Source organism: Engystomops pustulosus, chromosome 4 (genome assembly GCF_040894005.1).
Source record: "Engystomops pustulosus chromosome 4, aEngPut4.maternal, whole genome shotgun sequence".
Classification (NCBI taxonomy): Eukaryota; Metazoa; Chordata; class Amphibia; order Anura; family Leptodactylidae; genus Engystomops; species Engystomops pustulosus.
In genome coordinates, this window is record NC_092414.1 from 58,561,703 (window position 1) to 58,575,666 (window position 13,964).

The 13,964-nt window shown below is 38.5% G+C and overlaps 2 long non-coding RNA genes across 2 annotated transcripts in view; one reads left to right on the forward strand and one right to left on the reverse strand.

Annotated features, from left to right (window-relative positions):
* The window catches only part of LOC140126483 (uncharacterized), a 63,288-nt gene extending 53,189 nt beyond the window's left edge, over positions 1 to 10,099 (forward strand). Inside the window, exon 4 of the long non-coding RNA XR_011854848.1 lies at positions 9,824 to 10,099. This is a non-coding gene — a long non-coding RNA (uncharacterized lncRNA). The remainder of the gene's footprint in view (positions 1 to 9,823) is intronic.
* The window catches only part of LOC140126482 (uncharacterized), a 47,995-nt gene continuing 41,871 nt past the window's right edge, over positions 7,841 to 13,964 (reverse strand). Inside the window, exons 3-5 of the long non-coding RNA XR_011854847.1 lie at positions 10,326 to 10,361; positions 9,783 to 9,941; positions 7,841 to 8,301 (exon numbers count right to left, since the gene is read on the reverse strand). This is a non-coding gene — a long non-coding RNA (uncharacterized lncRNA). The remainder of the gene's footprint in view (positions 8,302 to 9,782; positions 9,942 to 10,325; positions 10,362 to 13,964) is intronic.

Here is a 13,964-nt window from a genome sequence, read left to right on the forward strand (position 1 = left end):
ACTTGTAAAGGAAAAAAATAAAGTAAAATAAAAAAAAAAAAAAACTGGAAAATGTCCCCCAGGGGTCTTTTATGACCTCTTGGGGGACATACAATGTGAAAACACTCACACAAAAAAAATATTCATAAATTTTCATAAAATAAAACAATCAAAACAAAATAGGGAATTCATTAGTAATGTTCATTGTAAGTTAATTTGAAAATTAAACAAAAAACTACTTAATATTACAAAAAAAGGTCTTTTTCCCACTTAACCCCAAATAAAAGTATAAATAAAAAAAGGTTAAACTTGTATTACCTTTTTAACTAGCTCTATGTGTCCCCCCCAAAAAAAAAACAAAGCAAAAAATTTTAATGAAGCGTGCAAAAAAAAAGAGGTATGGCCCTTAAATCGGCGCTTATGAAAATTCGGTAAAAATGCCCGGTGACTAGAGCCTTTCCAGGCCACGTCACTAAGGGGTTAAACACAGTTAAACGATTAAAAGAAAACAAATAATATGGCAATATGAGCATAGGAGCACTAGGAGAACGTATTTGTGTGACCGGTATTAGTGGCGGGGGATGGGGGATCGGGGGTGTTGGGGTTTGCGGCGGTGGGTGCTGGTCTTAATTTTTGGGTGTCAACAGATTTATTAAACACTGTATTTCAATTGCCTTTGGGACGAAGGAATTTTGGAACCTTGTGGTCGGCAGTTTAATTGGCGATAACAATCGCTAATTGTACTTAGTTGAATTGCTATAATTAGATGCAGTGGATGTGTGTCACGGGTGCTCCCCGGGGCTCGCAGGCGAGGTGCCGGCGCAGCTCACCTCTCCCCGTTCCGGAATCCCTGCCGAGTTCCGTCCGCGCGCGTCCCCGCCTCCTAGGGTGCGTGCGGCACTGTTGGAAATATGACATGGTGTGGATTGAGACAGTTTAAGGGTCTTTGTGGACAGAGGAAGAACTAAGCCATAAATGCCTACATTGCCCCTAATAAAGATTACACCTGGAGGTCATTGCCCCCTGGACATTCTTCCAGATCCTGTGGGAAACAAAGACTCAAGTTACTTGTCCTGCAAGTTTGTGTGATAAGAATATATTGACTCTACATCATCATTGGATTGGCCAAGACAGTGGTGGAGGTGGGATGATGGGCAATGTGTGTATGAGCTGTGTGTGTATGTATATAAGATGGTATACAGATCTTTAGTTAGAGCACTTCCTTCCCCACCCTCTCTCTGTCCCTTAGTTAGTTTACCCTCTATGTGTATTCCCCTGTATTGTACCCTTAATAAATCCCCTATAAAGATCCATTGAATATTGTTGTTAATTTAATATTAACTGGCACCCCAAAACCAAGCAGATTTTACAGGCACCTTCAGGAAATTTAAAGGGTCAGCGCACCGCTAATTGGTGCACTGGCTGATCACTTCCCCTTTAAAAACCCAGCACCTTCCTTACTCTCTTGCCGGATCTTTGTGCCTAATAGCCTGAGAGAAAGCTCTCCTGCGATTTTCCTGCCTTCCTGTGTCTCCTGCATTCCTGTGTCTCCTGCATTCCTGTGTCTCCTGCCTTCCTGTGTCTCCTGCCTTCCTGTGTCTCCTGCCTTCCTGTGTCTCCTGCCTTCCTGTGTCTCCAGCCTTCCTATGTCTCCAGCCTTCCTGACCTCCTCCGTGTTCCTGTGTTACCTGAGCTCCTCCGTGTTCCTGTGCTGCTGTCCTGGGTGCTGTGTTCCCGTACCCATCTGCTTGGACCTCCTGTTGCTGACCCCGGATCGGACTCTGACATTGCATCTCTGCCGCCTGCCCTGACTCTGTGCCTGGACTTTGACCTCGAGATTGTCTGCCGTCCCTGTACCTCGACCTTGGCCGCCACTGCAGACAAGTCACGCCTGGTACCACGCCGCAGCTTGTCTAACCCACCTTGCGGCGGGCTCTGGTGAAAACCGGGTACCACTTAGACTCCGGTCCCAGGTAGTGTCTTGTGTCATCGTCTCCAGTGGTCCAGAGGAGCCACACCTGCAAGCCTGACAATGTGATTTGTTGCTTGTTATTGTGTCAAACTTGTGGATGCATCTATTTCTCCAAATGTCTCCACACAGGCCTAGCGGCGTGCTAGCTATGTTCTGAGCCTTCTTAATGATTTTTGAGATCCTACTCTAATTTCTTTTTTTGATAGAGCCCACCAGCAGGTGACAGCAGAGAAAATTACGCTTGCAATTGAGGACTTAGAACATTTGTAGGATCTTGTTGCATACATTGAATGATTTAAATTTCCTAAGGAAATACATTCTCAATGCTACTTTGTTAACAGCCAAGTTGTAGTTTCCTGCCAGGCCGGTTTGTCGTCGATGAGGACACTCAGGTACTTGTAGGTACTGACTTGTTCGACGACTTGGCTTTTGATGGAGACCGGTCTTGACGCTGATTTATTCCTTCGTGGGTAGATAATCATCTTTGCTATCTAAGATATAAATTTGACTTCAAAGCTGTAGTTGGTGGTGAGATATGGAGCCTTGAAGTCAAAAGTTCAACCTTGTTACCCTTTTGCTCCTAGGTGTATCTGCCATTTCTATCTAGTGAAATCGATGGCAAGCTATATTTTTCAAACTGGAAAACACAGTATCCAGGTGGTTAATTTGGCTATGTATGCCAACCAGACACTTTTTTGTAGATACAAATGAGAATATCACAATATGCATTTAGACACTTCCCTTTTTCTGTACAAAATATGCATTGGGGATTTCAATATAGTAGACATTAATATGTTTAGTAACATCATTTATAATACATACAACTGCGTATCTTACTGTAACAAGTGCACAGATAATTTTTTTTTTTTGTTAAAAGAGAAGATATACAACTCTATAAGGTCTTACAGAAAAGAGCAGAGGCAGTTGTTAACCACTTCTGCAATGAATAAGTGTGTATAATGCAGGAAACTGACATTCTACTTTCTGTATAAATCCCAACAATTAAGTAATGAATCATGTGATATTTTTTTGTTACAGATGTTTTGTCTAGTTGCTATCAAAACATGGGGCTATTTTCCACTCTGGTTTTCCTATATTAGCTCAAGGCACAGTTGAAATGTGAGAGTCATTTAACCCCTTAAAGGACATCTACCACCAGGATGAAAGATTGTAAGCCGCAGCACTTCTACTGCCAACTACTGCACATTCTAGGGTCTTTGAAGTGAGAGCCCAGATTGGCGCCAATAAAGCACCCCCGAAGCCCTTTCCATTAAAAAAAATTTCCATATTAAACTTTATTAGGAATTAAAACAAGTAAAAATCAGAGCATAACAGAAAAGGAGTTTAAGTAAATTAGTCAAGCACAAAAGATATAATACAGAGCGCCAAGTCGCGCCCAGTGAGACTTGACACGAACAATATCTTACTACAGTAAAGTATTAGGAAGAAGGGAAAAAGAGAAAGGACAACAAGGGAAAGGGAAAAAGAAGGGAAGGGAAAATAAGATAAGAAGGTAAGGAAGATATGCCTCTTCCCCTTGGCATCCAGATCAACAATTCATGAGTTGTACTTATCAGCGCCAGATAGCGAAGAGATGCAACAAAGGAAGTCCAGTGAAACCAAGTTTTTTGAGAACATGAAGCTCTCGTCAGATGGTTTTTCAAGAGACTCTCCATCCGCTGCAGCTCGTTGACATGTCCCAAGCACTGATGCAAGGAGGGGAAATACAGGCGTTTGCCACATTGAGAAGGTGGAAAGGGCAAATCTTATGATGGTGTAACAAGACCCAGGAGGGATCTTCTAGAAGTTCTCTACCCTTCAAATTGCAAATTACCTCCAACACCAATGGCCAAAATTCTGGCTAATGTCCTTAGGGCGCAGAGATCGGCTAACTATGTGCCACATTTGACTGGAGCAGCAGGATCTAAAACAGTATCCCCAGCCGGTATAGTTAAGTCTTTATAGTTAAGAAGGTATAAAGGTCTTTAAAGGTCTGCTACATCTCTGTTCTCAAAGATATGTGCCTGCCTCCCCCATTCCCCTAATCACTTATCTCCTTATATTTATAGATGTGCTGGCAGGAAGTGAATCAGTGAGTGTCTGTGTGAGCTCCGGGCAGGGGACAGGGCTACAGGCTCAAAGCAGGAAGACAAAAAAAACTCAGCAAGCACGACCGTCACACAGAAATCCAAAATGGCGGCCCAACCCTAAGTCAGAAGTTACAGGGTTGTGTCTAGGGGCATCTGAAATTTTGTACATCAGGACTGATAGAGACCGGTTGGACTTATTTCTGTGAAATGCTGTATTTTTGTTAATAACTGTGAATTAAAGAATGTGTTATTTTGTTATCCTGAGTATATTTAAGAACCAGGACATTAGAAGCTAAAAGAAGAGCAGATCCTGCCAGAGGTAGAACAAACCAGCATGTCAGTGTTCGTGGTTTACAATCCATCATCCTGGTCGTAGATATCCTTTAAATAAAACAGCACGTCAGGATCAGGGAAGAGGGCACATTAACCACCAAAAGCATCAGATAATGATTGAACTAGAATGAGCAGTCAACAATATTAGACCCATCTTGACATAAACTATTTTTTTACAAAGAAAAACCTGTCTTTTATCTTTCATAAAGTGGGCACTGGTGGTGCTTTGTAGAGGTTAGATGATGTGGTGAATTCCCAGCCCATTTTAATTTTTTTCCCTTCCATTTGTCAGTCTCAGCGTTTAAAAATCCAAACCTTTTTTATATTTCTGTGTATGGAACTATAGGAGAGTTTGTTTATGTGTAACAAATGCCCTTTCTTTTAACATTATTTAATATTCTATTGCATGTACTGGGCAGAAATAAAATGTTCTTGTGAACACTCTTTTTAAGGCTTTTATGACTTGCACTGTAAATGACAGCTTTCATAAATTCTTTTGGTCAGTATATTTAATATCTTTTAACCTTTTAATTGTATTTTATAATTTTTGGTGAAAGAATTCTTTATTTTGCCCTACTCTGACACTAATAACACAATTTGGGGTATCAGAGCTATTTATGGTATCATTTTTTCATTGTTATCATTTTGGGGACCGCATGACTTTTTGATCACTTTTTTAAAAGAAAATGGCAAAAAAGTACAGGTTTGGACATGACATGTTTATAGCTGGTTTTGTTTATTTTAATATCAGTTCAAATTTTTTTTTAACCCCGTTGTGCTCTGCGCTGTACTCAGCGGCGTACTCATTCACACTCAGCGGCGTACTAGTACAGCGCCAAGCCGATGCCGGTTCAGCTCTACAACGGACTCGAGCCGGCATCGGGAGTCGCAGGTTGTCAGCAATAATTGCGAGTATTTAAACGTGTTGAATGCCTGAATGCCACAGTCAGCGGGACCACGGCATTTAAACTGCCCCATGATCGACACCCCACCCCCACCCCCGCGTGCCATCTTCGGGGGGCAACGATCGTTCCTGTGGCAGCCCTGAGGTCCCATCAAGCCCCCAGGGCTGTCTGCAGGTAGTGAATACCAACAAAAATACCCTCTAAAATCAAATGTAATCCCTATACCAATCAAGAGACAAATACCAAAAAACAGGTAGTCCGCAGGTAGTGCCTGTTAGATGGCGTCTGTGACGTCATCTTAAAGGCACAGTGTCAGCCTATGCATCCTGGCAGTTGCAGAGCGCTCCTTCCCTGCTGGGCTACATCTAAGGGCCACATCTGGGGGGGTCTCTGTAGTTGAGAGAAATTGCACAACAAATTGTAAGATGGGTTTTCTCTTTTCATCTTTTGGAAATGTGTAAATTTTAGGGATAAATGAACGTATAACCATCACAATTTGACCATTCTAAATTTCCCCTCCATTTTGATTCAATTACTATGAAGATCTTCAGGGCTTAACAATCTTCCTAAAAGTTGTTTCTGATAGTTTGAGGGGTGCCGATGTGAAAGTGGGTTGATACAGTTGATACAGAAATGTTAAATATTTAAAATTTCACTCAAAACAGTAAATATCCCCAAAATAGTAAATTCTTTTAATACAGAAAAATGGTATTCGATTTGTAAGCTGTGTGACATCAAAATAAATTATCCAGATATTATGAAAATGTAAAAATGAAATAATTGCAAATGCTAGCTTATTGCTAGCACTTGCGATTATTTACCCCAATCCGCCGCACTCACTGCAGCTGGCGACTTTTCACAAGTGAAAATATGCAGGCTGCATTTATTTCTGCCTAGTGTAGAGATAAAAACGCTGCGCAAGACCCTGCTGGTTATACATGAAGAGGTCGAGGCCTCTTGATGTATCAGGCTGCACAAGAGCAGCGATGGGGCTATCATACATCATATGATAAATAACCCCCATATCCCTGCTAAATATGACACAAGGAGCATTAAGTATTAAAGAGTAACTGTAAAAGGTTTTTTTCACAAAACAATAGCTCTAAGGATTTAAAACAACTTTGCCCATCTTTGTTACCTTAATACAGCAGTTTCTTCTTGCTGCTTCCTCGCCCTGTGCTGAAAAGCCCTGGAGTCCGTAACTCCTGGGAGGGGCTGCTGCTCTCTGCTCATAGAGGAGGAGGTCATGTGATAGAGCCCTCTCTGTGTATGTAGCAGTGCTGGATGTGTTCAAGATTGTGGATATAGATGTCTCTTGCACAGAATAGCGAGGTACAAGATCTCCCCTGTTCCCTATCAGTTCCTCAATCCCGGTCTGTGAAAGAGACTTTCTGTGATGGAAGCTGCAAGGCCAGTCACTATATACATTCTGTATTTGTTCTGTTTGTTTTTAAAGGGAAATTGCATATAATAGTGGGAATGTTTAAAAGCTATTTGACCATACATGTAATTTAATAGAATAACCCTTAAATGTTTTGTTTAAACAGACTACATGTATCCCCAAACAAAAATAAGGTTTCCAATAGGTTCAACATAACCAAGATACAAAGGGATTAGCAAGAAAAGACTAAACGCATACAAAACATTATTTAAATCATTTTTATTATAAACAAAGTCAAAATGTCAATTTTCCATGCAGCATGAAATTGATAAACAAATGAAAAAGTAACATATAATTTAAACATTGTTTGGAAAATACTGACTTTTTCAGACATAATAAATAATATATAAATTTAACATTTTATTCCAAATTATTAATAGTAAAAATAACAATAATTTATTAAATATAAATAAATAAATAAATAAATAGAAGTATAAATATTTGTCAAGTATATTGTTGTCATAACAGTTTGACTAGTTCCACATAATAAGAACATTTACATTGTAAACAAATAATATTCTTATTAAAAAATAATATTTAAATATAAAATACAAAATATAAAATGGTTTCAAATGGAGTTTTTGAATGTCAAAACCAGGAATGTTATAAACAAGAGGAGCTGCGCCAAAAAGGTATTTTCTCTTCCATCATGTTTCACAAACTGCATAGAAAACATGAACATATTAATATAGTCTAAAAGTGGTATATATGCATTTTGTGAAACATGATGGGAGAGAAAATACCTTTTTGGCGCAGCTCCTCATATATATATATATATACAGGCAGTCCCCGGGTTACGTACAAGATAGGGTCCGGAGGTTTGTTTTTAAGTTGAATTTGTATATAAGTCGAAACCGTATATTTTATAATTGTAGATCCAGACAAAAAATTTTTTGCCCCAGTGACAATTGGAGTTTAAACATTTTTTGCTGTAATGGGACCAAGGATTATCATTAAAACTTCATTACAGACACCTTACAGCTAATCATTTCAGCCTGGGACTATAGTAAAGCATCCAGAGAGCTTCACCAGAGGTCAGAGGGTTCTGTCTGTAACTATGGGTTGTCTGTAAGTCGGGTGTCCTTAAGTAGGGGACCGCCTGCATATATATTTATATATATATATATATATATATATATATATATATTTATAATTTTTTCACCTAAACATTTGTTTACTCCAGCCCATCCATGTATTACATACTGGACTACAGTTGACCACTAGCTTCCAGAATGACATTTGCAAACTATAAAAACTATAAGTCAAATACTGATATGATAACACAATAAATGCTTCACTATGAAACAAATGTTTCAGATTTCTTAATAAATATAAAAGGCAAGCTTCTGTAGGATGAAAAAATAAATAATATGATATAAATAAATGAGGTATATCTACATATGCATATATAATAGTATCAAAGATAACTGTGTTATGCTATACATATGTAAATTTTCAGACCACTGAAGTTCTTCATCATCTTCTATCTTTAAAACAGTTCCTTTTATTCAGGTTTTGAAAAAAAACAGATAGCTTTTGTTCTACGAGCTCGGGATCGCGGCAATCAAACTTGCATTCTCCCTAGATTGATAAGTAGAAATAAATATCCATAAAAAGGAAACCTAAACATATAAACCAATATTGTTGTAGAATTTTCCCACCACTAATATCATCTTAATCATCTTGATCTGCTGAACACATATATAAGGATTATATTGCTTATTATAGCAGTAGTGATGAGATTAGCAGACGTATGACTTAGGCTTGAACTTATACTGACACGCATATTCAATGTTTATTTAAGGAATTTACAAAGGTAATATCTTAACCGCTCAAGGACTAGTATATTCCTCTCTAACATGACCAGACATGATTAAGCTGTATACAGTTATCTATTATTTTCTATTATTATTTAGTTAAGTTGGATAAATGTTACACTTTTTGACCGTATAGCTAAAATGTTTACCTAATGCAAGTTTTCATTAAAAAGACTGGGGAAACAACTTTATACTTTTTACAATTTATTTCACAAAGAGTTTGTCCCCTTTCATCAAATAATTGATATGGTTTATGTAAGGAAAATTTATACAATTTACAAAGATACATTCTGTATTAATTCCCCCAGTTTTATAGAGCTCTGCTTGCTGTCCTTCTATAGAAAGCTTCTCTGTTTATTTCTAGTTGATAGAAATCTGTCCCTGGTCTTGTGATGTCACACAGGTCCACGAGTCATTAGTATAACAGAAAGTAACCGTGTGATACTAACAACTCATGCATCTGCATGCCCATCATGTGATCATGGACAGATTTCTATACATTTGAAGTAAACATAGAAACTTTCTATAGAAGAACAGCAAGCAGAGATCTAGAAAACTGTGAATGATTGATACATAAAGTATATTAGAAAATTGTATAACTTTTCCTTACACAAACTTTATCAATTATTTACAGAAAGTGGACAACCCCTTAAGTCGGAAGAAGTATATTACATGATTGTAACAACAGACAATTTTTTTTTCCCTGTAACAATTTAACTTTCAAAACGTTGTGCTGTCATGGGGGGAACTGTCTGTGCATATATGCTGTATATATATATATATATATATATATATTTACCCTTTACTATTATTTTCACCTATATTGGACTGCTACCTGTTCATTGGATATACTGTATATATGTGTGTGCATGTATATAAACACATATAAAATTACAAATATATATATATATATAAATCTTCAATGGATTGTTAATACATGATTTAATCTTTGTATGAACCTTACCTATTTGCATCAAAAATAGAAAAAGAGGATGTGTAAGGGACAAAAATACTTTATTTGAATAGAATACATATACAGATTAGAAGCAATTATAAACCAGAATAATTCTGTTTATGTTTGTCCAGATTTATTCTGGTTTTTAATTGCTTTTAATCTGTATATGTATTGTATTCAAATCAAGTATTTGTGCCCCTTATACACATCCTCTTTTTCTCCTTTTGATGGTTAATTTTGATTTGTGGACACTTAACATTACATTTTTTAGTCCCTTCTTTTTTCCTTACCTGTTTGCCCCGCCGCTTGGTTCTTTGTTTTGTTTTGCCAGATTTCTCAAATTCTTCTATCAGTGCTTGGAGGTTCATTGTCATCATGACGACTTCAGTAGAGTTCTGGATCTGGAGGCGGCCTTGGATCTTTTGCAGCTGCTCAATGGCACATTCGCACTGTTTGAAATAAATAAGAATACTTGCTTCAATACTAGAAGATACTTCTGCTCTGCATGACAATTGTGTTTACAACAAAAATTCCCATATGCTTGAGAGAAGTCATCATGGCCACGTTACTAATACAGAAGTGTTGTAACTGGTGTTTCACAGACTTTTGTTTCCTCAGCACTTGTGTGACAGATAACATCAGTGTTTCCTCTTTGGCAGATACTCTGATTTGGTCACAATATTAGAATCCTTTCACATATCTGTTGCTTTTTTACTATGTGTATCCCATAGCTCCTATCAGCAAAATGTCTCAGATAATCTGAAATCTTGGCATAAGTGGCTACTGCATACACAAAAATAAACATTTTATACATTAAATATAAATAGACTTACAGCTACAGTTTGGCTCCTCAGTAAATAGAAACAGGTCTAAAAACAGAAGACAAAGAATAAAATAAATCAGTATTGTGAAAATAAAAGGAAACAATTATTGCTCCGAAATATTTAACCCTGGGTTTCTTTGAAAACAAATTCATATACATAAATATTTCATTGCACTTACCAAGTTGGATAAGTTCTGGCTTACATAGTCTTTAAATTGCTTTTTAAATTCCTCTATTATATTATCCCTAACATTCCCTCTGACATCATAAACAGAGACATAAAAAAGGCAGCCAAAGAAAAGCAAATGAATGATCTGCATTTTGGAAAATGTCGAGGGTTTAACCTTGGATACAATAATATTTCTGGCACTTCTTGTGTTTATATATACACATAAATATTCTGCTTAAGTCATGTGGGAGGTGGAAAAGATTGATCATTTGAAATCATCATTATAGGAGGAGTTAGTGGAAAGGCAAAGAATGTATCAGACTGAAAAAGAAATAGAAAGTAAATTAAAATTCCACCCTTAAGACATAGCATATTTTTTCTGAAAATACAAAGATTGTGGTAACCGTGACCCAGATTTTTTTTTTTTACATTTTTTTCCAAGGTATCCAGTTCACATAACATGTCATTACATGTCATGTTATATCATTACATAAGGCAGTAATATCCCACCATACAATAAAAAGTACCATAAAAATGTTATCATCAGGTGTACTGACCCACTTTTTATATTTACGGGGCAAGACCAGAATTTTGTCAGAATGGGAAATATATTTTTCCATTTGTGAAAAAAAAATTACCTAGTGTTTTAGTTTTATGCTAGTATCACAGACTAATAACATACTATAAATATTCTATATTCTACGTTATAGAAGCCATTTAGGATTTCATAGCCGTTTGAAGTCTTCACATTTTTTTATGAACTAGACTTCGGACCCATTTTCATAAACCCGCTTTATCCAATAAAAATTAATGGTTCTTTTTTTACTCTCAGACATGAAAAACATGGACAAAAATTGGCTTGGTCACATGAAAATAACCCTGCAGTAGGGTCTATGCCCAGTCAGTATCATTTCTATAAATTACACATATATTAGCACCAGTTTCATAGAAAACCATTCAACCAGCCAGTTTGCTTTTGGAATCTGAGAAAAAGAACTGAGTATTTGGATAAAGCACAAGCAATAAAAGAAAACAACTTTGATGTAAACATATGGCGCCATTGCTGTAATATAATAGTAATAAGCCCTCGCCTGCATATTACCTCTATTAAATATTGTTATACATTGAATTTAGTGTCAGTTAATTATTCGATAAAGCAAGTTGAATGAATGATATCAACATTGTACATAATTAATACCAGAAAGAACCACGTTTATGAATTTATGTTTAAATATTTTGAGATTAATTAGTTTTTTGGGGGGGTATTTTCGTCTGGCCATTCAATTTAATTTATCTGCCATATATATAAATTTCTTCATTTCTTTATTAAAAACTAAAATTACCTGTGTAAAGGTAATTTCTCATAAATGTAGTCATATGGTCCCTTAGAAACAAGACTGTGTCCTCGGATATGGCCACCTCTGCTGGAGGGATTGCACAAAGAAACAAAAATTTTTGGTATATGAAAAGTCTGGGAGTTACTGCATGTACCACAACGTCCTGTGGTAATAAATGCTGAATCCAGGGGATCGGGCAGAGCTCAATAGTGCATGTCTGGCCACCACTGCCAGAGTATTGGGTGGTCGCATCCAAAGACACAGTCTTGTTTCAAAGGGACAGCATGGCTACATTTATGAGAAATTATCTGCACACAGAAACATTTTTTAATAACATCCAATTGAAGAAATGTTTACATATGGCAAATGAATTAAAAGTGAATGCCCAGATGGGAATACCTTTTAAGGTTTTTATGCTCTAAGTAAACGTAGTTTTGATAAAATCAGTTAAATAATGAAAAGGGGATACTATTTTACAAATGCACACAAGTGTGTAAAAAAAAAAACCTCACCTCATAGACCTACTCATCACTCCCTTTTGGAACCTTAAAGGAAATCTACCATCAAAATCCACCATGATAAACCAGGGACACTTACTCATAGATCCAGGCACTGTGATTGTGGTAATCTTCTTTTTTGTTATCTATGGCCTCCTTCCTTCTAAAATAAACTTTTAAAATTATGGTAATGAGGCTGAGGGGCTACCCCTTAATTGGATCAATAATATTTAAATAGTTTTATGTTCTTTTTACAGGGGGGGGGGATTTGTCGCTCCTGGTCACATTTTACGCCAAGTCTGGCATAGTGTAAAAAATTGCTATAGTCTGTACCAAAATGCACCTTCCCTCCGCCAAACCAGGGCCGCATCTGCCATGAGGCCAGATGAAAATACCACCTCAGGCGGCAGATTGCTGAGCCCTTTAAGAGGCGGCACATAGACCAATCACCGCTCACCTAATGGTCATGATCACAGCATCAGTATCACAGCCGCTTGGTCCCGGACCGTGTCGCTGGCGGCCGCGGCTAGCTGTCAGCAGAAAAGAGCAGTCTCCACCCACAAGGCCCATCCGTTGTCATGTTCCTGCCCCTCTGGACAATGATATGCGGCCCGGCAGAGCACCAAACCCCTCCACAACCGCCGCCCATGCCTCCGGTCCCGCCCCTGGCATCCGCTGTCGGAGAGGAGGAGGTTTATTCCACATAGGCTGCCCGGGCGCCCGGGCACTCCCACACACACACAACCCCTCCCCCCCTTGCAGAGAGGTGGAGGGAGCATAGTCTGTCCCTGCCCAGGCCCCCAGTGATGTTCCCCCTCATCCATTCCCGTCTGGTCACATGACGCAACCCGCCGGGCAACATCTACAATGACAAGTGGAGCGTGGTGCAGACGAAGACTATCAAGTCTGGTAAGTATATATACTGTATATACACTCACCGGCCACTTTATTAGGTACACCTGTCCAACTGCTCGTCAACACTTGATTTCTAATCAGCCAATCACATGGTGGCAACTCAGTGCATTTAGGCATGTAGACATGGTCAAGACAATCTCCTGCAGTTCAAACCGAGCATCAGTATGGGGAAGAAAGGTGATTTGAGTGCCTTTGAATGTGGCATGGTTGTTGGTGCCAGAAGGGCTGGTCTGAGTATTTCAGAAACTGCTGATCTACTGGGATTTTCACGCACAACCATCTCTAGGGTTTACAGAGAATGGTCCGAAAAAGAAAAAACATCCAGTGAGCAGCAGTTCTGTGGGCGGAAATGCCTTGTTGATGCCAGAGGTCAGAGGAGAATGGGCAGACTGGTTCGAGCTGATAGAAAGGCAACAGTGACTCAAATCGCCACCCGTTACAACCAAGGCAGGCAGAAGAGCATCTCTGAACGCACAGTACGTCGAACTTTGAGGCAGATGGGCTACAGCAGCAGAAGACCACACCGGGTGCCACTCCTTTCAGCTAAGAACAGGAAGCTAAGGCTACAATTTGCACAAGCTCATCGAAATTGAACAGTAGAAGATTGGAAAAACGTTGCCTGGTCTGATGAGTCTCGATTTTCTCTGCGACATTCGGATGGCAGAATTTGGCGTCAACAACATGAAAGCATGGATCCATCCTGCCTTGTATCAACGGTTCAGGCTGGTGGT